The sequence below is a fragment of the Motacilla alba genome, chromosome 2 (assembly GCF_015832195.1).
Source record: "Motacilla alba alba isolate MOTALB_02 chromosome 2, Motacilla_alba_V1.0_pri, whole genome shotgun sequence".
Taxonomy (NCBI): Eukaryota; Metazoa; Chordata; class Aves; order Passeriformes; family Motacillidae; genus Motacilla; species Motacilla alba.
Window position 1 is genome coordinate 4,387,125 of NC_052017.1, and position 24,799 is coordinate 4,411,923.

The 24,799-nt window shown below is 48.9% G+C and overlaps 1 protein-coding gene across 7 annotated transcripts in view; it reads right to left on the reverse strand.

Moving 5' to 3' along the window:
• Positions 1-16,369, reverse strand: part of LOC119697133 (mitogen-activated protein kinase kinase kinase 3-like) — a 79,465-nt gene extending 63,096 nt beyond the window's left edge. For 5 of the 7 annotated variants that reach the window (XM_038127356.1, XM_038127357.1, XM_038127358.1 and 2 more), the window contains exon 1: positions 16,222-16,369. The gene's annotated coding sequence lies outside the window, so the exon portion shown is untranslated. Of the gene's footprint in view, positions 1-7,232; positions 7,266-7,313; positions 7,455-16,221 lie in introns of those variants that run through there. The other 2 variants (XM_038127354.1, XM_038127355.1) reach the window with 2 other exon arrangements.
• Between the last annotated feature and the right edge of the window lie 8,430 nt (positions 16,370-24,799).

Consider the following 24,799-nt stretch of genomic DNA (forward strand, 5'->3'; position numbering starts at 1 on the left):
AGGTCTTTTAAAGTTGTTTTGTCCAATTAAATTTTAAAATGTACTTTACTGCTATTTTTCTACCAATAACTAATTATTTGTCTATCACACATCTACATTGCAGCTCTCCCCAACTAATCATTCTATACCACTAAAACAACAGAAAATAAATAAAAAAGCAAAAAAACCAAACAACGCCCAAAATCTTCCATTTTGTCTTCTATCTTTATCTATCTTTAGTACTTCCATACTAAAAACCCAAGACTCTGAATTTTTCACCCTCTAATAAACTATACTATTATCTATTTTACACACTCATAAATTCCAAATCATCTCAAAGTCTTAGAAGCCCTCTCCATAAATGAAAGTTAAAAGCAATGTTTTCTTAAAAATCAACACTTATCAAAACAAAGACAGAAATATTCCCTATGCCCTAAGTTCCAACAGGTATCCAATGCATAACCAACCTCATGGCTAATCCAACATGCTCCAACAGGGATTTTAACACCAAGTGACCAAGCTCTGGACCGGGAAGGAGGGACATTATTGTATTTGTGGGGTGGCCTTGTGGCAGGAAGGAATGATGAATCTGACTCCATGTTCTGAGAAGGCGGATTTATTATTTTATCATAGTATATTATATTAAAGAATACTATACAACTATACTAAAGAATACAGAAAGGATACTTACAGAATGCTAAAAAGATAATAATGAAAAGTCATGACTCTCTCCAGAGTCCCATCACAGCTTGGCCCTGATTGGCCAAAGAGTGAAAACAACTCACAGCAGAATCCAATGGAACAATCACCTGTGGGTAAACAATCTCCAAACACATTCCACATGTGAGCACAACACAGGAGAAGCAAATCAGATACGAATTGTTTTCCTTTTCTCTGAGGCTTCTCAGCTTCCCAGGAGAAAAGTCCTGGGTGAAGGGATTTTTCCAGAGAATGTGAATGTGACAGGAGATCCATCCCACGGCCTTGGCATGGCATCGTGGCAGGACCAGGGCTTGGAAGCCACTGTGCCAACTCCCACCCTCACCCCACCTCATCTCTGACCCACTTTCTGTCCCTTGCAACCCTGCCCTGAGAGCACAGAGGATAACACACCTGCCCGTGCCAGAGCCATCCCCCAGCCCCGTAAGGCAGCATTTCCCCCCAGCCTGCCTGCATGGGGATCGATAGTCCTGGCAGCCATCCCCCTGCACAGCTTCCTCTTTAACGAGCACAGCCTCTCCCCTGCAGCCTGCCTGGCCTTTATTGATCAAACCAGGCTTTCTGATCGACTGCAAAGCCCAGGGCTCGGGGTTAATTGACCACTCTCTGCTCTCTCAGCAGCCACCTGGTTGATTTGCTCCTTCTCTGTGGGCAAGAAGCACAACCTCCACAGCACAGGGGGAGACCAGGATCCCAACAGCCACCACAAATTTTGGCAGGTCCTCTCCTTGCTCGTGCACTTCTGCCATGCAACTCTAGATCGAGATTTCTCCAGCGGGAGAAGGCAGAGCTCAGTGAGGGCTTAGTGGCAAGTAAAGATTAAAAGCCAGCTGTGGTTTTGGGCAGAAGGAGCAGGTTTCTGCAGAGCCCCAGGACTGTGCTGCCTCCATGAGCTGCTGGCTGGTGCCTGCCATCAGTGGGGGGCTGATGGGGTTACGAAACAAGCACATGGGGCAGCTTTGCATGGAGGCTTTGTTCTCCTTGTCCTCTGGGCTTGCAGTATCACATGAACTCAAGTGCACTTGCCTTCACAGTAAAAAATGAGCCATCAACAGAGCAGGAACCTGACTGTGAGCACACAGCCACGAGCTCACAAAACCTTACAGCCTGCAGAGCACACACGCTGCCCGAAGCTCAGAGCACTCAGGGCTCCCAGGTCTGCCCTGCCTCTCCTGCCAGCCCTTCCACACCCAGTTTTCCCAAAGCTGTGGTTCTGCAGAGCCTGAGCACAGCCTGTTGCTTGCTGCAGTGCACACAAGGCAGCTTCTTCTCCAGCAGAGTTGCCCAAGCTGTGCCATCAGCCGGCGCTCCCCCAGTGCAAGGCAGCAGCTTCCTGCTGCTGCACTCACTCTACTTCATTCCCCAAGCCCACTGGAGGGAAGGAAAGATGATGACACTGAGGAAAAGGTGGGTCTTGCCTCTAAACCCAGCTCAGGGCATTGCAGAACTTGAGACAGAGCATGACAGCTCACCAAGGCCAAGAGCAGTCTGCAGGGGAGGCAGTGGGATGAGTAATTTCCTCTCCTACCACGTCCAGCCTGGTGTGGAGCAATGGAAAGTCACTGTGGGCATTTTGTCCAGCTCAGAGAAAGTCTGGAGACTTTCAGAAAAGAGAAGCCCATCACCCTTGAGAGACCACGAACCATCAAGGCAGCTGTACAGCACCTCTGACCTGGCAGACCAGCTGCTCAGCTGCTCCAAAATCAGGTCACTTATTAGGCACAGTGGGGAAGCAGTCAGCTACTTTTAGAAGAAAGCTCTGGAGAAATACAGCTCAGCTCAATATTGATTCCCACGGCTCCGTTACAGACAGACAGAATTAATTTCCAGGATGGAAAGAAACATATGCCTGAGTATCAAAACAAAATACAGAAGCCTTTCCAGTCCTCCAACTGCATTTCAATGGAAACCAGAAGGCTGTCATGATAGAAAGATTTCAGTTTTCTAATTAATCCTCCCTGCTGAGAGTTTAATGCTGCTAATTGATGAGGAGAGGTGGTGTCCAGACAGCGCTTGCAATTTCTTTTTACATCTTTAGGCCAAGTTCTCTCTAAATTAAATAATAATAAGGCAGATTTGTTCCCTGCGTGCACTGTGCCCTGCTCCAGCTCCCTCCTCCCTAGGAGATGTCTGGTGGAGGGAAGGGAGGCAAAGCCCATGTCAGAGCTCTTTACAAGTGTTGGAAGTTTTCCTGGAAAATGTCATCTGTGATACTGTCACTTCCACAGGACAAGCCAAGAGAAAGACCAGTGGTGCCAGGGACACTGCCTGTACCATGAAACACCCTCCATGGATCTGGGAGAGCTTTCCCCCCTGCAACAGAGCAACTGCTCAGCCAAGAGATGTCCCATAACACTTCCAAAAACCACACAAAATGTACCGTGGTGTCAGGAAATGGATCATCAGACCCTGCAGAACAGCCCCTGGCACCCAACCAAGCGCCACCACCAGCAAAAAGATGTCACAGGTGCAGAGGAAGGTTGGCTGCTCACCTGCACCAATGAAGAGTTCTCATCCTTAACCCTAAATATTGATCTCACACTGGTGTTGGCCAGGAGACACCTCTGGAGCCAGCAAAGTGATCTTAAGTGCAAAAACCAACAGTCTCAGTAGGAGAAGGCAGTTCAGCACATGCCTGGATAGGAAACTCCTGCTCCCATTCCCTACAGGAGCACACGCTCCAGTCCTTCCCTGCCCTAGTTAAGGGCAGAATTTGTCCCTTTGCTCTCAACACTCAGCAATTCCAACCCGAGTGCTCTGAGCTGCAGCTGGGGAATGAGAAATAAAAACCAATCCACCTTCACCGTGCCGTGGTTACCAAGCAGTGATAAACCAAGCAATGCTGATGGTCCCCAAGCTCTGGCCTGATACTCCAGCACTGCTCTGCTTGTCATGGCAATAGCATTTCCACCTGCACCTCTCTGACATCTCCTCTGGGAGCCTTTGCACACCGCTGCTGCAGATCATGGCCAGCAGAGCCCAGGCCAGCTGTGCAGAGGTCCAGCTGGCTGACCTCTCCTTTCCAAAAGGCTTCTATTTTTTCCCCCCTTATTATTATTAGCTTTCAAGCCACCTACTCCATCATAAATATCAAGTAAAATTAGCTTATTCCTAGAACGCTATAAAAAGACAAGCTCATGCCTGCACAAACTGACAGCAAGTTAAGGGGAAGGCTCCAAACACACCAAGAATGTCGAGAGCTTTTGGCCCTTTTGCTACAAAATCCTATTGCTGCAAGCAACAACTGCAACTGTGCAGGTTGAGTCACGTGTGTGCAGAGTCCCTCACCTGCACAGGCTGCCTGCTGCTCCTCCTCAGTGCCCTGAGCAAAGCCCTCCTGTCTGCCCAGCAGCCTGTTAATAAATACACACCAGGGAGAAAAGCTGCTCGCCAGCAGGGAGGAGGACGAGATGATCTAACAGGACCTTTTCCATCTCTTTTCTGCTTAGTCACAGGATAAATCTCTCCCACGTTGCAGAGGAACACGCTGGATTTGCCTGCCTGTGGCGGGAGAGTTGCCCTCTGAAGAGGTTTTGTTTTCCAGATGTTCAGAATCACAGAATGGCTCCGGTGGGAAGGGAGCTCTGGAGATCTCCCAGTGCTGCAGGAGGCTCAGCTAGAGCAGGTTGCACAGGATCACGTCCAGGCAGGTCCTGAATACCTCCAGAGACAGCTAACAGGGCTTACACAAGGAACTTACACAACAGAGGACTTGCATTAGCCTGGTTTTCAGCTTCAGCGAGCTCTGAGGCACCCAAGCGAGTCCCCAATTCCTGTCCCACAGCCACAAGCAGCACAGGATCCTCATTTTTGTACTGTCAGGATACTTCTCTGAGCTCTCACGCCTGCTGCTGTCCAAGATGGAAAGGCACTTCATTTACTATTGCAAAAGGCAGGTTGGCAAGAGCACAGACAGCAAACATCCGTGTCAAGCCTCCTGTGAGAGACTGTCAGAAAAAAGCTCAAAAAACCCAATCACCCCAGAAAGGGAAATGCAAGGAACCAAAGGGTTTGGGGAGAAGAGGCTCCAATGCAGCTTAGGTGTTTAGGCAATTTCCACTGGCATTGATTCATGCCACAACAGCAGCAAGGCTCTCTCTTGGTTTTAAAATGCCTGAAGAGTTTCAAGGCTTCCACAAGAGACCATCCTCACACACAACCCAGAGAGCACCTGAGAGCCTCAAGGCCACAGATCTGTGAACTTCACCATGCAAGGAGAAAAATATTTCACTACATTAACCATAAAAAAAAAAAAACCAAAAAAACCCAAACAAAAACCACAAAAAAAAACCAACCACAAAGCCAAAAAAAAAAAAAAAGAGAGACACAAAAAAACCTACCAAAAGCCACAAAGCCTAAATATCTCTTGCAACAAGATGGACAGCAAGGGATGGGGCAGCTGGGAGTAGAAGGTTTTGCTTTATTTTCTGCTGAACAATGGGATAACCCTGAGCATTGCAAGTTCTCACAGGATTCTGTGATTTTCATAAGAACCTTGTTCCTGGAGTCACATGATTACATCAGAATCTACACTTCCCCTTTTTTTTTTGTTAAAAAGAAGTATCTGCAGATGTCATAAGCTGAAGAAGAGTAAGTCATGTCTGAAATGCTCAAACATGAAGGAATAGAAAAATCTGCTTTAAAATAAATAAATCTGCATTTTTTTGGAGGAAAGAATGTGATCCAGAATTCCTTTTCACCAATACTACACACTTGGAACCTTAGACTGGACAGAGAATGATTAATTTTGGGGAGAGGTGGTTTCCTTCAACATCTCCATCTGTAAGTTAGAGATCAAAAAATGCACCTTTTATAGCAATATCTGCTTAGAAATTAAGCAGCCCCTTTGGGGCACCCTAATACTGGCTTTCCTAGTCAAAAGAACATTATGCACTGGGGGACAATACCAAGGCACTGCAGTTTAGAAAACAATAAAATAATAATACAGCAGAACATCTTTCCAAATTTTGTTCCCATTTCTTTTATCCAGCATCAAGCAGGGTAAATTCAGCTATGCCAGCTCACCTGCTGGCATTTCCTGCTCACCAAAGCCACCAGATTCACAGCTGCTGGCGGATCTTGCCCAGCAGAAATTTATCTGATGGTAAAAATTAGTCTATAAATAAAGGCTATAAAGAAATTCGTCTATAAATAAGGCTTCTGAAAAAGCTTGTGTTGGATCTCACAGAGCTCATCCTGTGGTCTTGCTGAGCCTGGGGCAGGGTCACCATGGCACCACAGGTACTTGGGCTGCAGCTGCCCACCAGTTCAGAAAAATAAACTTTGGCCACGTGTTCAACTACTCACAGGCACCACAAGGAGCAGATGACCTCAGGTCACGTTTATTTCCTATTTTTGCGTGGAACAAAACAATTAAGACCTTGAAGATCTGTGGCGTGCTAGGCCATGCATTAAATACATGGAAAAAAGAGGGTAAAGAATACATTTTTGGTTAAATCAGTGGTCTTTACCCATTCTGTCCAAACGAACTAGCAAAGATGCAGAGAAATTCAGAGGTGGAAGAGAAGATGAAGGGACTGAGCAGTTGTGGAGGTCACAGCAGCTCCTGGCACAGGGTGCTTGGGCAGACAGCAGCCCTGAGCCAAGCCCTGGGGTGGCATCCATCACCCTCCCTGGAGCTCAGCCCTGCCATTCCTCGAGCTCCAAGGCTTTGCTTTTTGTCAGCTTTCACAGAGACAGCAGCGGGGCAGCTCCTCCTGCTTGCTGGGCTCAGAGCAAGGGAAGCTCTCTGGCAAAGCCTCTGGGTTTCTGCAGTGTCTCAGCCCAGCTCACAGGGAAGGGAGCACAAACCTGTTCAGTCACATTGTTCCCGCTCAGCCCTGGCCCAGGGCCATTGAGCTGCTGTTGCTGCTGTTCCCAGCACAGATCTGCAGCTTCTGCCTGCCCTGGCTGCAGAATCAGCCCCAGCCAAGCTCCAGCAGAGCAGCCCATGCCCTGCACTAGAGGCTGGTTCACAGTTCAAATTCCTGAACTGGCCACCGTGGCTGCACAGTGTGGAACACACCAAACCCTGGCTCCTGGCAGCCCTGCAAAGGACAGGCACACCAAACCCACAGCACCACAGATCTCCCTTGTGGCAGTCATATTTTCTGGAAAGATCCCTTTGCCCAGGATTCTTCTCCTGAGAAGCTGAGAAGCCTCAGAGAAAAAGGAAAACAATAATTATCTGATTTGCTTCTCCTGTGTTTTGCTGCTTTGGAATGTGTTTGTAGATTGTTTACCCACAGGTGATTGTTTCGTTGGTTTCATGTGAATTGTTTTCACTCTTTGGCCAATCAGGGCCAAGCTGTGTCGAGGTTCTGGAAAGAGTCACGAGTTTTCATTATTATCTTTTTAGCATTCTGTAAGTATCCTTTCTGTATTCTTTAGTATAGTTTAGTTTAGTATTTTTTAATATAATATAGTATCATAAAATAACAAATCAGCCTTCTGAGAACATGGAGTCAGATTCATCATTCCTTCCTGCCACGAGGGCACCCCACAAATAAAATACTCCCTATCCAAACAATTACCTTCGGCCTGCCCAGGATTTCCCCTCCCTTCTCTCTGCTCTCAGGTGCCTGCAAACAGAGGCTGGACTTGGGAAGAATTACCACAGAGGCTGCTGCAACCTTGCAGAGGCATCAGAACACCTGGGGACCTCCTGCCCTCTGAAGCTGTCGCAGGGCTCTGATTCTCTTCTGTTTAATGCTTATCTTGCTGCACTTGGTTCTCAAGGATGTCTGTGCTGCTGCCTTTGAACCACACAGGAAAAAAAAAACAAAAAGTGAATTCAGGGTCTACACATAAATAAATAAATATTTTTAAAATAATAATCAGATTAACCAAACACTAAAACACCTCTTGCTAAGACTCTGCTCTGCTACATCAAAGTCCCCTATTTGAACAAACAAGGCCAAAAAAAAAAAAAAGAAAGAAATTACAGTTTTGTTTGTAGAATTTCCTTTGTACCTCCTTCTCCTTCCCCAGAAAAATTTGTTCTAAAAGGAAAATACCACTCACCATGTTTCTATCCTTGCTTATTTAAGAGGAGAACCGCAGCCTAGGGCTCTGTAATATTATTAGCACCTTTCCCCTTTTTACACCAAACCACGACTAAATGAAACATGCTACAAAAACTAAACAGACATGGAAGTTACAGGTCTTCTTTTTTTTTTTTTTATCCCCTTTTTAAAATGAAGTAAGTACTTTCTGAGCTGAGCTCTAGAAACCAGATCACACATACAAAGAAACGAGTTTGGAAATCCCCCTCCCTCCACCCCCACTGCTATTTGCTAGGGAAACCAGATGCCCAAAGCCAGCCAAAAAATGATCTCAGCCATTCTTAAGAGAGCCTACAGTGCATTTTCATGAGTCATGGAAAGCAACAACTCGTTGCTTTGGTAATGCTAGGTAAGCAACTGGTCATCCATCCCCAACCAGACCTCCAGCAGTAAGTCAAAGAGCAGCCCGTGTTTTGACAGATTACGTCAGAGACAGCCCCAAAACAGAGCTCTGCAGCAAGGAACCTTGCAGGAGGTTTCATGGGAGATGCCTCAAATTGTGTGCCATGAAAGCTTTTAGCACAGCCTTCAGCAGCCAGGATCCCCCATGGTCCTGATCCAGGGGTGTTATCAGTGCTCCCCACTCGGGGCAGGCAGAGCTGCCTGCTACAGGCAGCAAGGGCAGAGGGAAGCCACAGACAGAGGCAGGGATTAGCAAGGATCCTCTCTGGGCTGGAGACACTCCTGCAGGGACACCACTCCAAGCCCCTGGTGACACTCCTGAACATGGCTCTTGTACTCGTGGGGTTCCCAGACGAAGAAAGGAATGATGAATCTGACTCCATGTTCTCAGAAGGCTAATTTATTATTTTATGATATTATATTACATTAAAGAATACTAAACTATACTAAAGAATACAGAAAGGATACAGACAGAAGGCTAAAAAAATACTAATGAATCTCGTGATTCTCTCTCCAGAGTACGACACAGCTTGGCCCCAATTGGCCATTAAGTCAAAACAATTCACATGAAACCAAGGAAACAGCCACCTGTTGGATAAACGATCTCCAACCACATTCCAAAGCAGGAGAAGCAAATAAGGTAATATTGTTTTCCTTTTTCTCTGAGGCGTCTCAGCTTCTCAGGAGAAGAATCCTGGGCAAAGGGATTTTTCAGAAAATATGAATGTGACACATGGCCATGAAGGTGGTGATGTCCTGTGATGCAGCCCAGAGCCCTCCAACCACACCTGTCCAAGGTTTTGGAAATCCAGCCCAAGACAGGTCAGGGAGGTGGTGAGATCCCCATGCACCAAGGGGAGATCCCGTTCAACACATCCCCTGTTCTTCCACAAATATTTCCCACTTTCATCAGCTCCTGGTGACTCCCACAGCAATCACACAGCCACTGCTGCCTGGGAAACTCCCGCAGGGGTGGGACACCAAACTGCACCTCTCTGGCAACACCTGGCCTGAAAGGCAAATCAGCTTGCCAAGCTGAACCAGGTACAGGAAGCCTTGCTCCATCTCATCAGACCTCAGTGTACCACATCACCTCCCTGGGACAGCCCCAGTGGGCTCCCGAAAGGGAAGCTCTCCAGCACAGGATTTCCTGGACACAGACTAAGACTAAAACTAGCTCATTCTCATCCAGAGATGAAGTCAGTTACAATCTTCAGCACCTCTTGTGCCGAGTCCAAAAGCCAATTGTGAAAACACATCCTCAGCCCTTATAGGCTCACACCAGATTTTATTCACACCTGAAATGCTGAAGATGAAGTTGCTGAAATATTGGAATGATTAAACAAACATTTTCTCTCTTGTGTCACCAGCCAGGTGTGTTGTGCATGTCTTTAACATTTCAGCTCCTCGGGAAGAGCACTGTGGAGAGTCTCAGTAAGCACCCCAAACCAAACAAAAATAGGCAAGAACTGGCATGGCTCCTCAAATCCTTCTTTTCAGCCATGTCACAAGAGGAGCAAGCAGACCTCAGCCTAAGCCACCAGAGAAGCAGATCAGCCAGCCAGCAAAGCCACCAGGAGCCATCCTAGCAGCAAGCTGGGGACAGGAGTGGGACAGAGCAGCACTCTGTGCCGTGTGGTTCTACACCCAGGGAGCCCTGACAGTCCCTCCCAGCCCCAACACCCAGCAGGCTGCAGCAGATGTCAGCAGGGCTTCCCTTGGCTGCCTCTGCCAGAGGAGGACCAGCTCCTGGGGCTTAACAGGAGCCAAGTGCAGAGTTTTCCAGTGCAAAGCCAAGAAATTAACCTGATAGAATTTGTCCCATCATGAACTCTACCAAGGCACTTCAGCCACAGACACCATTCAGAAGGAACATAGAGAGGGCACTTAAAATGATGCTTTTCCCAAACGTTTTTCCTCTGGCATAGCACAGCACAGCTCAGGAGCAGCTCAAATGCATCCTGCAACAACATCCAGAGCTGGACCTTGACCCTTTCAGTAAAACCAATGATGTAATAAGCTAAGCACAGCTCTGTTTATCTCTTTTACTTGCTACCAGCACCATCCAAAGAGAAATAACTGGAATATCTTGCATATTTCTCTAATGACTCTTGCTATTCTGTTAGCACCAGCACTGAGGGACGAACACCAAGGAGCAGCAAACTAGTGGTTTATTAACCACGAGGTGCTGAGGTTTCCCAAAAGCCACTCTCCAAGAGGAAACCAACAGAAGGATTCCAATAGAAGCACCAAAGCTGTAGTTTTGTGCTGAAAGGCAAACAGAAGGCATTGAAGCTGCAGTATAACACTTTCCACCAGCAAGGAAAGCTCTCCAGGAGCTTGGCCCAGCCTGGCATCTTAATTGAAGGAAGATTCATCAAGCATGCCCTGCTCCACAGCTCCACACCACACCAATGCACAGGTCAGTCTCAACAAAATGAAGCCCAGATCTCTGATTTGAGGTACTGGTTATTCATCACTTACACACTCCCAAACCTCTCTGTCCCACAGACCCAGCACACACGCCTCCCTCCAGCTACACACTCCCACAGCACAGTGACTTCAGGGTTATCACCCCTCTGTGGGTAACACTATCATCAGCCCCCATCTGCATCAGCCAGCTGTAGATAACAGTGTTATCAGCTGCCCTCTGCTGTGACACTGCACTGACCCTGCAAAAGAGGGACAGTTCCCCCCAGGGCACTCCCCAGGTAGTGACAGAGAGGAAGAGGAGAGAGGCTGAAAGGAAAAGGGTATTTAAGAGAGAGTTTCTCTGCATGCACTCTCACCTGTTCTGCCCTGTGATAACAGCTCTCAGCTCACACCTTCTCCCCAACAACCCTCCCTTATCAAATCACTGCCTCATGCAGGGGATGCTCCAACCCTTAAATTTGTATCTGGGCAAGATATCTCTGTTATTAAGAGCTGGTGAGAGCCAGATGTGCCCATCACCCTCCGTCCACCACCCTTCTGCAGAATCCTCATGGCTTGGGATAGAGCACCCCTGTAGCCACCTTGCACAGTAAAAGGTACAGACAGCCCACTGTGAAGATTTTAGTATCTGCTAAATTCTTCCGGGCTCTTATTTACCATGGATGGCACTGCACTATTTCTAGTTCACAACTAGGCTGTGATGATTTGACTTCTGCTCAGTACAAAAGCCCCAAAACCAAGAGTTTGCAGCACAAAAGTGCTGAGCAATCCGAGTATTCCACCATCCTCATCACAAGGGACTTCCATGCACATCCATAGAATGGAACAGTTCAGTTGAAAGGGATCTACAGTGATCATCCAGTCTCACCACTTCAGGACAAGGACACCTCAGTTAGGACAGACCTCACCAGATGTGCCAAAGCAGCAGCATCTTCCTCTGCCTCTCTGCACCAGCTCAACACAGGGTTCACTCTTACACACAATATCTGTGCTAAGGACAGTCATCTGCAAAGTTTTCAATATTTCCTTGGGGATTTGGGAGCACCTGAAAGCCACTGTGCAGGACACACTTGCATGTGGACAAGACAAACATAACCATGCCAGAACAGGAGCACTCAGAGCATTGCAGGGGCCACACAGCACTGATGGATTTAAGGGTTCCTACCTCCATCACAAAGACTTCTTATCTCACAAATTACATTCCCAAAGCAACGGTACAAAGTCTTTTTTCTCCATCTGAATCACACAGCTATCAATCAGATGACTTTTTGTCACTTGGCCACAGGACTATTGCAGAGCGCCTCTAATCCACCCACCCAGGGCTATTTATTTTCAAGCAATTTGGTGTTTAATCGCTACCTGAACGCTTGACCCATCCTCCCACCCCCCCAGGACCTGGCCTGAACACATGCTGTTTGCACAGCAGCCCACGCAGGAGCTTGGCCAGCTCCTTCCAGGATCTGGCAGAGCCGCTGGGCACGGCACGCTCTGCCAGCCGGACTCTGTCCCAGGCAGCTCCTGAGCCAAGGCTGGCTCAGCTCCACCCTGCTGCACTGCTCCTTCTCCCTGGCCTGCACAGAGTCATTTCCCAGAGTGGAGAGGATAAAATCACAGAGGTTCTTGCAGAAGTGAGAATTAGTTCTGCATAAAATGGTGGCCGGCCTGGGGTGTAACTCAGGAGAGCAGAACCAATCACAGATTCTCATTAAATTCTGAGCCACTTTGTCTCCACTAACATTTATAGTAGGGTATTCCAGACTAGAAAAAAAGGTGCTTGGGGAATGCATTTGGGAGCTGAACCCCCTCTCCTAGAGAGTACAGGTACAGCTTTCACTTTTGACCTCTAAATGACTCAGAAAGCCCAGGTCAAACCCTCTGGGTTCCCTTCACAGACATTCCAAGTGCCCTGGGAACAGAAGCTTGCACCTGAGACCAGACACAGCAATGACATGCAATGCTGTGTCCCCACCCCTGGTCACAGAGACAGGGATGTAGAGCTGCAAGGGTCCCCATCACGGGCCGGGCTGATGCTGCTTCTTCCACCATCCTGCTCTCAGCCTGGCCCCAAGCCCTGTGGCTCCAGGGGAAGATCCTGGAACAACATCCCCACTGCCAAAACAAAGCAGGGAGCCAGGTACCCCCTGCCTGCAGCTCCTGTAGAGTGTTCTTCCCATGTTCCTCATGCCCATGCAACAGGTTTGCTGCAGGGAACAGCTCCCCAGGGCCTTTGAAGAGCAAGGCATTGTTTTTTAGAGGAGATCTTAGCTTTTAATTTGTGTCATTAAAGATGAACTGAGACAGACTGATTGGATCATGGAATCGTTAAGGCAGGAAAAGACCTCTGACATCATCGAGTCCAATCATTAACTCAGCACTGCCAAGTCCACCTCTAAACCATGTCCTCAAGTGCCACATCCACACTGTTTTTGAGCACTTCCAGGGATGGTGATTCTACCCCTTCCCTAGGCAGCCTGTTCCACTGCCTGACCACCCTTTTGATTTGGGCACCAGCAGCATTTTAGTGACTAACAGGAAAATTACTTGGCTAGACCAGATCAGAACTGCAGGGACAGACAGAAAACAAACAAAAATGCCCCCATATCCACACTCCTGTGTGCTCACCTGCACCTTCACAGACAGAAAAGCCCTTATCTTGCCTGTCTGATGCCCACCACAGCACTGACCACATCAGATGAAGGCTCATGTCACATGGGATTTGGGGCCAGCCTGCGGAGACAGAGTGGCTCAGGCACAACTGAGATGGCATTCACCACCTCTGCATCTCACACTGCACTCAGCAAAGGCAGAAAGGATGCCAGAAAGAAATGCTGAACTGCCCTGGCCTGTGGGAAAGGGGACCTGCTCCTCGGAGGGACTCACCAAAAACACCTGGTCACTCATTTCCCCTTGTGGAGGTTAAATAGCTAAATAAATAAAGCCTGGGCATTGAGGGTGAACCTACTAGGTTCAGGGGGCCCTCTATAGCTTTCCCCCCCTGTCTGGGGAAATAATAAAAATAAAAAAAAGTTTAAGTCCATATTCCACTTCCTGTGGCTCCACACTGCATTTTCCATCTCCCCAGTGCACAGCTGACATTCTGCACATTTCTCTGCACACTGTGCTTGGCCCGTGCTCTGTGCAAAGAGGGGGGTGGAAGGGACTGAGCCCAGCAGCCTCCTGCCATCGTCAGGCATCAGTGAGCACCATCCCTGTCACCCACAGCTCCTTGCTGTGGGAGCCAGGCTGGAAAGAACTCGGCCACCTCCTGTGAAGGGCTGGCAGGTGGCAGGCACGTCCCTGTCCTGTGCTGCATCTCAGGATCTAAGGAGTCCAGAGATTTGCAGAGGGATGAAATGTGCTTCCTTAGGCCAGATGAACTGCACAGGTTAAACTGGAGTTGAATCTTTTTTTTTTTTCCCCTCTTTTTCTTTCAGATGATTCTCTCAGTCTGGAGAGCCAAGGCAGACTCCAAGCAATCACTGCCTCTTTTCTTCTACGTGCACTCCAAAGCCAGCCTGCCTTCCTCGAGCAGTCTAATAAAAGATATCCCTTCTAACAGCAAACCCTGACTCACTTCCCTCTAGCCTCGACCAGCAGGTCTCCAACAGCAGGGCCAGATCCACCAGAAGAGAAGATCCTGCCAGCCCTCGCGCTCGTTCCCACGTCCATCTGGAGAGAGCGGGGCTGGAAGCACATCACTTTCCATGCTGCAGCAGCACACTCCATCCCACGGCTCTGCCAGGGAGCCAGACACACTCTGGGAGCCTCACCAGGCGTCTTCCCAATGGGAAAATTCACAGAGCATCAAGTCCAAGCTGCAGGAGAAAATCACGAAGCATCACGGAGCAAGAGGAACGTTCCGGACGGGACGGAGCCGCTCCTCTGGCCACCACAATCGCTGGCTTTTCACGCCGGAGTCGCTTCGTCTGGGTGAAAATCCAGACCACATCTCTCTGTGTGAGAACACTTCCCTCACAGGCTCTGACAGCCTCCAGAAAAATAAATGCATTGCCCATCAGCACACGTTGACATGGCAGAGCTGCGGGTTTCTGGTGGAGATTAAGGACCCGTGGAAAAAATTGCGGCACCAAAGCGCGTTCACACGAGGAAGGTATAAAAGGTCCTTTACATCCACATCCCACCAGGCTGGCAGCCCATCCAGCCTCACGTCCTGCCTCAACAGAGGAGCTTTGACAAGCTGCAAAACCTTCCCAGGGCAAAGGCTGTGCCCAGCTGTGGGGGTCTGCTCTGATCTGCAGGAGCCCTGGGAAACCCTGAATCCTTGTTTATAATTAATGTCAAATCAGGGGTTCTGGAAATTGGACAATCTGACACAGGCAGAGCAAAGCCCCAAATGCAACTGATCTCATGCACACCTGAGGAGCTGCTTCCAAGAGCTGCACTCCATGCACAAATCCTGCACGGAGCTACGTCAAACTGCACATACCAGACTGGAAATAAATCCAGAAGGTGTCACAGAAAGAAATTCTCCCCAGCCATTCACTCTCACCAAAGAAGTGAAATAGCTTGACCCTGGAAATCTCTGGGATCATTTAATCCCTGCACAATTCCCAAGCCTCCAAATCCCACCTGAGCCAGGTGTTTTTGGTTCATGCGCCAGCAACACATGCAAGACCCTTCCCCGAACCAGGAGCAGGTCCACTCCTAAAAACTACTGGATTACAAGACAGGAATTGAAGAGGAGGATAAAAGCAGCAGCCGAGGGAGAAGCCTCTCTCCGGGCTGCGTCAGGACCAGCCAGAGCTGTACTCGGCCACCGTGCACGACCTGCCCAGCTGGTCCACGGCTCCCACCTCTGCCCCGCTCCTCCCCGCACAGCCGCGGAGGGCAGAGGTTTGGTACCGGCAGCACAAATCCTTCCCGAGCATCATCCCGGCTCGTGGCACAGCCCCACGGCAGCCGCTCGCTCGGTCCAGGTGCAAATCCAGCTCTCCCAAGCTCCTCCGGCCACTCGCACCACGCGGGGATGGGCTGCGGGTCCGTGCCCGCCGCGGAGCCTTCCTCCCCGCGCTCATCCCATCCTCACCGCTCCGGACGGACGGGGCAGGGAGAGCTCTGCAGGAGAGTGAGGGATGGCCAAGAACCCCCGCACCTCCCTGGATCCTTTCCAGGGAGCCGGGACCCAAGTGACCACATCCAGAAACCGCTGGCTCCGGACACCAATGCATCCCAAAACGGGTATCGGAGTCTAATCCCGGCGCTCGCTGTCAGCAGCTGCAGCTGGGACAGGCACCCAGGCGACAACCTGGGGAAAACAGCGATCCGAGAGCAGCAGCACAAGGCGGGGGTGTACGGGGAGCCCCGGGGAAGGGCAGTCTTTCAATGCGCTCCGCACCCACGGACACGGCAACCCGCGCCCTCCTCCTGGGGAGCACTCCTGGGGACACCCCGCCTCCCCCGCCACGGCTCCCCAAACACAGCCGCAGGGACAAGCTCCCACTTGCAAGACGAGAAAGGAAGGAAGAAAAACCCGCGGAAGCCAGACCCGGCTGCAAAACTCTCGGTCACCGCTGCAGACAGTAAAATAATTAAAAGAACGAAACTATTCACGGAGGCGAGGAGCCAGCGCCCGCGGAAAGGGGGGGGGTGAGCACGGACTTACCGGGGTCACCCGCGGAGGGACATGCGCGGCCACCCGGGGCTGGTGTCACCACGTCGGGTCCCCGCGGCTGGCGCGGCTCCGAACAGCTCGGCTCGGCTCGGCGCCGCTCGGCTGGAGCTCGGCTGGGGCGGCGCACAAAAGCGGGAGGAAGCGGTGACGCGCGGAGCCGCCGCGGCCAATGGGACGGGGATGGGGACGGGGACGGGGGCGGACCGACCGAGCGACCGAGCGGGGCGACCGCGGGCCGGGCTGTGCCCTGCCTCTGGGGGGCGACACCGCGGCGGCTCCGAGCCCCGGGGCAGCCCCGAAACCCTGGGGCAGATCCGAGCCCCGGGGCAGCTCCGAGACCCTGGGGCAACTCTGAGCCCCGGGGCAGATCCGAAACCCTGGGGCAGCTCCGAAACCCTGGGGTAACTCCGAGCCCCGGGGCAGATCCGAAACCCGGCGTGGTTCCGAGCTCCGGGGCGGTTCCGAGCCCTGCGGAGCTCCGGACCCGGGGCGGTTCCGATCCGCGGTGCGGTTGCGGCCCCCGGGCAGGTTCGCAGCGCGGATGCCCCGTCCCGCAGCCCCGCTCGGTGCCGGGGGTGCTTCCCCGGCCCTGCAGGTGGGATTGGCCCCGGTGAGACTCGAGGTGAGCTCTGAGCCACGGGGCAGTTCCGACCCTCGGAGCCGCTCCAGTCCCCGGACACCAGCTCCAGCTCGGACACCGGGGCAGCTCCGGATGCCGGGGCAGCTCCGACCCCCGGGCAGCCCCGACCCTCGGGGCCGCTCCAGTCCCTGGTCACCTGCTCCAGCTCGGACACCCGGGGTAGCTCCGACCCCCGGGCTGACTCTCACCCCGGATGATGCCCCATCCCTCAGCCCCGCTCGGTGCAGGTGCAGTTTCCCGTGCTCCCGCAGGTCATACCAGCCCTGGTGAGACAGCGTGGGATCCCCGGCTGCGCTTTCAAGAAGGATGGAATGTGACCTCTGCGCTCCAGCTGAGGTTCTCCTACCGTCTGGAAAAATGGGGCTGGATGCAAGCTGTCCTACTTAGGGCTGACACACAAAAAAAAAAAAATCAGGAGATGATGAGAAAGAGGGGTGAAAACCTTTGATTCTGGGATGAGGTTTCATCAGCTGGAATGCTGGTGAAGATGGTGGCAGGGCCCAGCTTTCTCCACACAGCTAGTATGTGCAGGAATTGCTCTGGTAACTTGGTTTGGGTTTGTCTCTTTGGGGCAATTAAAGTCAAACTGAGCCATAGTTAAGACCAAAGAGCTTTAGACTGTTCCTGAGTCACAGCTTGCTTTCCAGAAAAGCTCAGGGCTCCCTAGGCAGTTCCCTGGGAAGGTAGAGAAGCCTCTGGGCTGTTCTGATCTACACCCACTGTCCCAATTCTCTTTTGTGTATCCAAGTTCCTTTGGGCTCGACTCTCTGTGTGGAAGGAGCCAACAATGGCATAGAAGCAAAATTACCCCTAAAAAGGGCCAACGAGAGGCTGAAAAACAGATGGAAGTGGGAGCTGAGTTATGTACCAGATATCCCTCAGACTGGTGGGAAAGAGAGAAAATTCATGCAGACAATGGAAAATGTAAGTAAGAATATTTCTCTGATTATTTCCTTGTTTCCCCATTTAGTAAATGTGTTATGGAGAGGAAGAGGAACAAAGTAAATTCAAGATTTTGGTGTGGGAGAAAAAAAAAAAGGGCTGGATGCTGAAACCAGCCCCATTCCCCTCAAGTTTTTAAGGAGTTACTGCTGCAAGAAAGTTTGAGCCGTTGCCTATAAAGGCAATAGAAACCCCAACCAGGGACCCCTCGTGAGAGATTCAGATCTCACATCCTCGTATACAATCGCGTGACCTCTGAATAAAATCCATAGAAACCGATTCTGTATGTACCAAATAACTGCACATGGCTCCAGCCCAAACCGCTCCGCTTCCCTCACTCCATAAATGATTTTACTAGGGCCAGTCGTGATCTTGATGTAATTGAATAGGTTTCACTCTTTTCTCTCTCCCTCCCCCTCCCCAGAATATTTGTGCAGCTTACAGAGACATGTCCACGGGGAGTGAGCTGTTGCTGGAAGGAACCTCTGACTCCAGCTTGCCTCATCCATTCGGGAAGCAGCGTGAGTGGAGCCTAAGCCACCTGGCTTTGGGAAGGAGGGTGCTTTTCTCTGCACCTTCTCTCTAACTCTTAACAGCTTTTAATAAAATTCTGGCAACTTGGCACTTTTGAAAAGTTGGCTGCTGCCCATCAGGGATGTATGTCATGAATTCTTGTGCTGCAGACGCCTTTCTGAAATAAATCACATGTGTTTACCTTGGGAACAAGGCACAGGACCCCAGGACTTGAGGTTCAAGTATTACAAGGCACTAAAGTGACAAGCAGCTCCTTTAAAAGCACCTGGTTTTGATGGGAATTGATTCTGCACACACCAGTTACTGCTGAAAGCTGTAATTCTTCCAAGCATCTCTTCTTCCCTGAATGTGTTTGGTGGGCCAGGAGTCCTGCTAGGGGGGGTTTCCATTCTAGGGTGTCCCTGAACAATATAAGGATCCTGTTGTGTGTCAAGGCTGTTTCCACTGATGTCAACAGCTCTGCTGATGGGCGTGCTGAGGACCTGCCCCAGCTTCTGCCGGCTCGAGTCGCTCTTGGAAACATTTCCAAAGTCTGGAGGAAGGATGGGCAGAGGCGTGTGGCTCTGTGCAGAGTTCCAGGTGTTCTACAGATGCTGGCTGCCAGTTTCTGGAGAGGAGTGAACACCTGGTGGAGAGGACACGGTGGACAGCAGCGACCAACCCCAGTGTCACAGGCAGTGGCTGTCGTGGCTCTGTGCAGTGACATTAAACATGTGTGGCATACCTTGTACCCACAGAGCCAAACTCTCCCTTCTTTTCCAAAACATCGTCCGAACTGCCACTAGGACGCTTTCCTTGCTGCCTGCTGTCCCATGCTGTCCCAGTCAGTGAGATGCAAACCACAGCACACATAAAGCCTGTAGATGGGTGCTGTGATTCTCAGCTGACTGGTGTAAATGTCAGGTGGATATGAAGGCCTGTTTCATCCTGATAGCATCTTCAGTGAAAAGTTTGATGGCACAAGTGGGTAATAGTGAGCTATAAGAAAAGCTGATGGTTCATCCACAGATCAAGAACTTTGCAAATCACAGCCCCAGGCTTGTTCTATTTATGCTCCTCCTTTAATGACGTAAGCATTAGTATTTGCTGTGGGGAGAAAAATGGGAAGATATTTGGCTTTTACCTAACTGCTGCTATTTTGGGCTGTGTTAGGGTTCCTGCAGGAAGTGAACACAGGTCCCAGAGCACTGACCCAATTCTTCTGTGACTAAGTATGCTCCATCTAACCTGAAATTCTCCCATGCCTTCTGTTTGATATAATATCCTTTCTTGCTTCCTGCCCTGAGCAGCAGCATGAAGCTCTTGTCTGCCAGGCCAACATGGCTGAGAATGGTGGTGAAATCATTCCTATACTTAGTTCCCAAACTCTACAGGAGTGATGCCGTCTCAGGGTAAAGAAAAGGAACCAGTTACTTACTCAGAGATTGTGAGCTGCTCCTCAGCTGAAGGCTGGAGCTGGGGATGGGCCTGAAGAGATGTGAGCACATAAATCCAAGCCTGTGGTGCCAAAACCTCTGCACAGCAGTGGCTGGGCTTGGCAGATCTGTGTCAGATGCAGCTCCTCCTCACCAAAAATGAATTGCAGATCTGCTGTTTGCTGCAGAAAGGCAGGTGGAAAAGGAGGCTTGGAGGTCTCCTATGTCCCTTTTACTGTTAGGACCCATAGAAAAGCCACATTTATTTTGCTTAAATATTTCCCGTGTGTTCTGAGTGAACTGGGGACTGCCTGATAGACAAACCTGGCACAAACCACACATGTCAGCATTCCTAAGGGTTTTGTGCTCCTCCTCAAAAAGGTATGCAGAGGTTTTCTGGGGACAAACATTTGGGGATGGCATTTCATCTCTACCTCTGCTTCTGTTTTACTGTCACAAGGTCATGGAGGGGTTGAGAAGGGTGAGAGTCAGGTTCAGATCTCAGTTACTGTGGGGCCATATTGTATTTGTTGGGAAATGTTCTGACGAAGGCAGGAATGATGTATTTCATTTTATGTTTTTAGAAGGTTAATTTATTATTTTATATTATTACATTATATTAAAGAATACAGAAAAGATATTTATTGAATGTTAAAAAGATAATAATTAAAATTTGTGACTCTTTCTGGAGTTTTGACTCCAGCTTGGCCATAATTGGCCAATGAGTTAAAACAACTCACACTAGAATTTAATGAAACAATCACCTGTGGGTAAACAATCTTTAAACTCATTCTACATTAGTAAAATAGAGGAGAAGAAAAATGAGATAAGAATTGTTTTCCTTTTCTCTGAGGATTCTCAGCTTCCCAAGAGAAAAATCTGGGCAAAGGGATTTTTTCAGAGAATGTAAATACCAAAGGGCCACACACTTCCCAGCCACCTTTCTCTGCATCTCCTCTTGCATGAAATGCTCCCTGGATGATATGATCCCCTGCTCTGCAGGGCAGATGCCAAAATCTGCTGTATGAAAACCCTCACAACCAGGCAAGAGCAAGGAGTGATCTCTCGATGGGTTTTGAAGCCTTTCCTCTTCCATGGCAGGAAATACTTTTCACATAAAGCCTCCTGTCCAAACAACAAATTAACCTCGTGGTTGGTAGCTTGGGTTTAGCTTTTGGGATGAGGAGGAAATCCCCAAATCCCAGACTCAATATGTGGAATATTTCTAGGATCCACTCCAGCACTAAAGGTAGGTGGCAGCAGCAGGCACTGTATTTTGAAAGGAAAGGGCAAGTCCTGCACTTGAAGACAAAATGCTCAGTGCCCATCCTGGAGGAGAGGGTTCAGGGCATGAAAACCCAAGGGCAAGGAGCCACTTTCCATGCACTGCCACCCCTCAAACACTTGGAAATTCTGCAACACCCCAGCTTGAGGGGTTGGGAAGTTGCTCCATGGGGGGATCAGAGCAAAGAGATGCCCCCAGCCCTCTCTGATCGGCATTTGTATTCATCCACCTGGCTGGACACAGCTGCCTGGAGAGAGATTTCAGATCTTCCAAAGCAAAGGCTGAAGTCTGTGTGTGAAACACAAAGGAAGCAGCTTGCAGCAGCCAGCAGTGTCAATCAACCAAAAAGAACAGGTTTAAACTCATATTTCTTCAAAGTTGGGTGTGACTTACACTGAGATTGAGTTGTGCGGATGATTTTTTTTTTTTCATGGTAGTCATAACATGCACTTTCATAGCTGAATGTAAATTTCCACGCTGCCTCTGTTCCATGACTCACCTTCTCTGCCCAAACAGAGGGAAAAACATCTCCACAACTGACAGAGTGAAAGTGAAGAGGGTCTGATTTCTGGGTGGGTTGTTAAGGAAATGTCGTTGGAGGGCATTTTTCTGTGAAGCTTTTTCACATGTGCAAAAACTTGGAACTTATGTCAACCAAACTGAACTGTGTTTGCAAGGTGACTCTGTCACACTGCTGAAAAGTGTGAAGCTGGAAGCCTTGGAGAATTACCCTGCTTATCTGCAAACAGGCTCAGTTTAAACTTTCTCAGGTAAGGTCAGAACTATCCCAGAATATTTATGGGTTCATCTGGCATCTGGATATTGTGGAAAAATCGCACAAGAAATATTATCCTTGTGGCATTTGCAGCTGAGACTGCAGGAAAGCAAAAAATCGCAATGGACATCCTGTGTTTCCATCTCACCTCCCCAGAAACTTCAGAAAAAACCTTGAGACTTTCTCTGGAAAGAACCAAGATTCTCCACTCTGCAACTGGCTTTTCTTGGGTAGAGAGTAAGGGACAAGAGCAGGACTGAGAGAGCATGGCCCAGACATGGATATAGGTATGTGTTTCCAGATTGTCCTGCTCTTTGTCCCCGCTGATAATAGGATTTTGTTCCTTGAGGATATGACCCTATTTCTCTAATCTGTCTCTTGATTTGAACAATAACCAATCTACAAGGGTGCAGTCAAAGCCACCCATTACAATCACTGGATTTTGGCTGCCTTTTTGATTGGTATTTTGCACTATTTACTGTGCTCTTGCCAGGAGCTTTTCAGGAATATTTGTGCTCCTACAGCTGAAAGGGGATCATGTAGGAGCAGCCATCGAGACCCAGTTTCTTTGTATTTCTTCCCATTTGCCCACATGGAGCTGGATTTTAGGTGACAGAAATCAAAAGAAGGATGGAGTGATTTACTGCAAGTGGGATCTCTCCCATTTGCCACGGAGTTATCTGCACGCACCAAGTGGAAACCTCCAGTTTTTCCCTTACATCTGTCACGAGGGGGAAGAAATCACCGAAACAATCAAAACCTGGCTGTTTACACATGTTTTGTTTTACAAATGGACTTGTATAGAAAGTTGCAGGGCTTCTGCACAGACAGCTCCCATAAATCTCTTATCACACAAGCCATATGTCCTCATTTCCTCATCTGCGGTGAAACACAAGCGGTGGCGCTGCGATAATTAGGAAGCTGGAGGTAAAGCACTCAGCATCCAGCAGGAGCAAAGTGGATGTGGGTGAAGGTTGCAAAACACAAAGCAGAGCAGTTTGGCTTCAGGCCGTGCCACAACTTTCCATTGCGCGCCCGTCGCTCGCGCGTTTGCAAACCAGTTCCTCCACACCGGGGACACTGGGAGCACTGGGAGGCTCTCAGGGTCACTGGTCATCCCCACTCGGTTTGCTCTGAGCTGACAGCCTGCTCAGAGCTCAGCACTGTCCCTGGCAGTGCCCATATCTGCTGTAGGCATCCCACTGAGCTGGACAGGCACAGAGCTGCAGTCCTTGTCCTTGTGTCACAGCCTGCGTGTCTGAAATTGCCTGGTGACTCTTGATTTTCAACCCAGTGGACAGGAACTTTTGGGTGTTTTTAAATATCTAAGATGGTTTGACTGTAACCCTCTCTATATATATTGTTTCTTAGAATTTTCTGTGCTTTTAATAGCACCATTAGGGCAGGGTGTCTGATCTGAAGGCAGTCACCACTCAAACTGCCCTGTGCAATGGGGAAGTGATGTTACATCCATTCTTTGCTGGGCAGAAATCCTTCCCTTGAAAAGGACTCCAGGTCGGAGCTCAAACAGCAGTGAACTGACCTGGTTCCATTTCAGTCCCTTTGGTTGGATCCCCAGACAGGTAGAGGGGGAGAAAAGCACCCACTGAAAAATCCTTCCTGGAATTCCTGGAAAAATCCTCCTCGTTGGATGGATAGATGTAGCCACATTTCTCCTCACAGAGAAGAGCAAAGCACAATTCTTCCCAACAATATTTCTGAGATTCACATTCTCTGAACCGCAGAGAATGATCGTAGCAATTCTTATTTCATTTGCTGTGCCTGTGTTTATGCAAAAGTAGAATACAATATAGAGATTGTTTACTCAGAGTGATAATATTTTGTTTCCTTGGCCTATCAAGGCCAAGTGTGTGTGTGTGTGTGTGTCAGGGCTGTCAGCTGACAGTCACAAAATTCTGTGCAGCTGTGTACAGAGTTGAGTATTTGGCAAATTCAGTTTAAATATAATATAATATAGTGTAATAGAATATAGAATAATATAATATAATAAAATAATATAATATAATATAATATAATATAATATATATAATATAATATAATATAATAAAATAATGAATTAACCTTCTGATAAAATAAAATCCTCCTCATCATTTCCCCCTGCCACGGGGATCCCTACAAATACTAGAAATAAATGCACAGTGGGGGAATACCTGTTCCTTGCATGGACCAAATACAGTTTTATCTGGGAAAAAGGAACAGGAAGGTCCCAGAGGACCACTCAGATTTTTTTGGCTTCTCCCTGACCACAAACTCAAGATGACTGCACCTGTGGCCCTTGTTGGCTGCGGTAAAACAAGCCAGAGCCTCTCATTAACTTTTAACTTCACCCACAAATTTCCATAAAGGCACTCAGAGATGGATAAAAAATTAACTGAGAGTGCAGAATTAGCCCAGCTGCTGTTATGGCATGTCTGGGTCCTTACAAACTTTTTTTTTCTTCTCAAAAAAGAGACATTTCCTAAATTTCAGAACAGCCAGCAATGGTGAAATGCCCTTTTGCCCAGCTTGGTGTGCTTTGTGTAAGGGGTATTTATTTAATCCATCTGAAACTACAAGAGAAAGGAGAGAAATATCCCGGCGGCGAGATAAGATGATTATCTTCCTGGCAAACAATAGGAACGTGGTCAAAATTAAAAATAATTTGATTGCAAATAGGAAGCCTAGTAAAGCAGCAGGACTAGAGGAAACATGACTAATTTTTTTTTTAGCTTGTCTGAACTCACGGAGCAGAGCTTTGCAAGAGCCATAACTTTGAAATATAGATCTGTAGAAAACCCATGGGGGGAGGATGGCAACAGTCCAACTGCAGTAGTACAATAGAGGCAAGTTCATGCAGCTGGTAGATCCGACCTAAATGGCTAAATAGCAACAGACAAAAGCTATTTTAGGTGTAGTTTGGTGGGGACTACAGTAAATATGAATTGGGGAGGAGTGGAGAAAGTGAAGGCTTTTTTTTC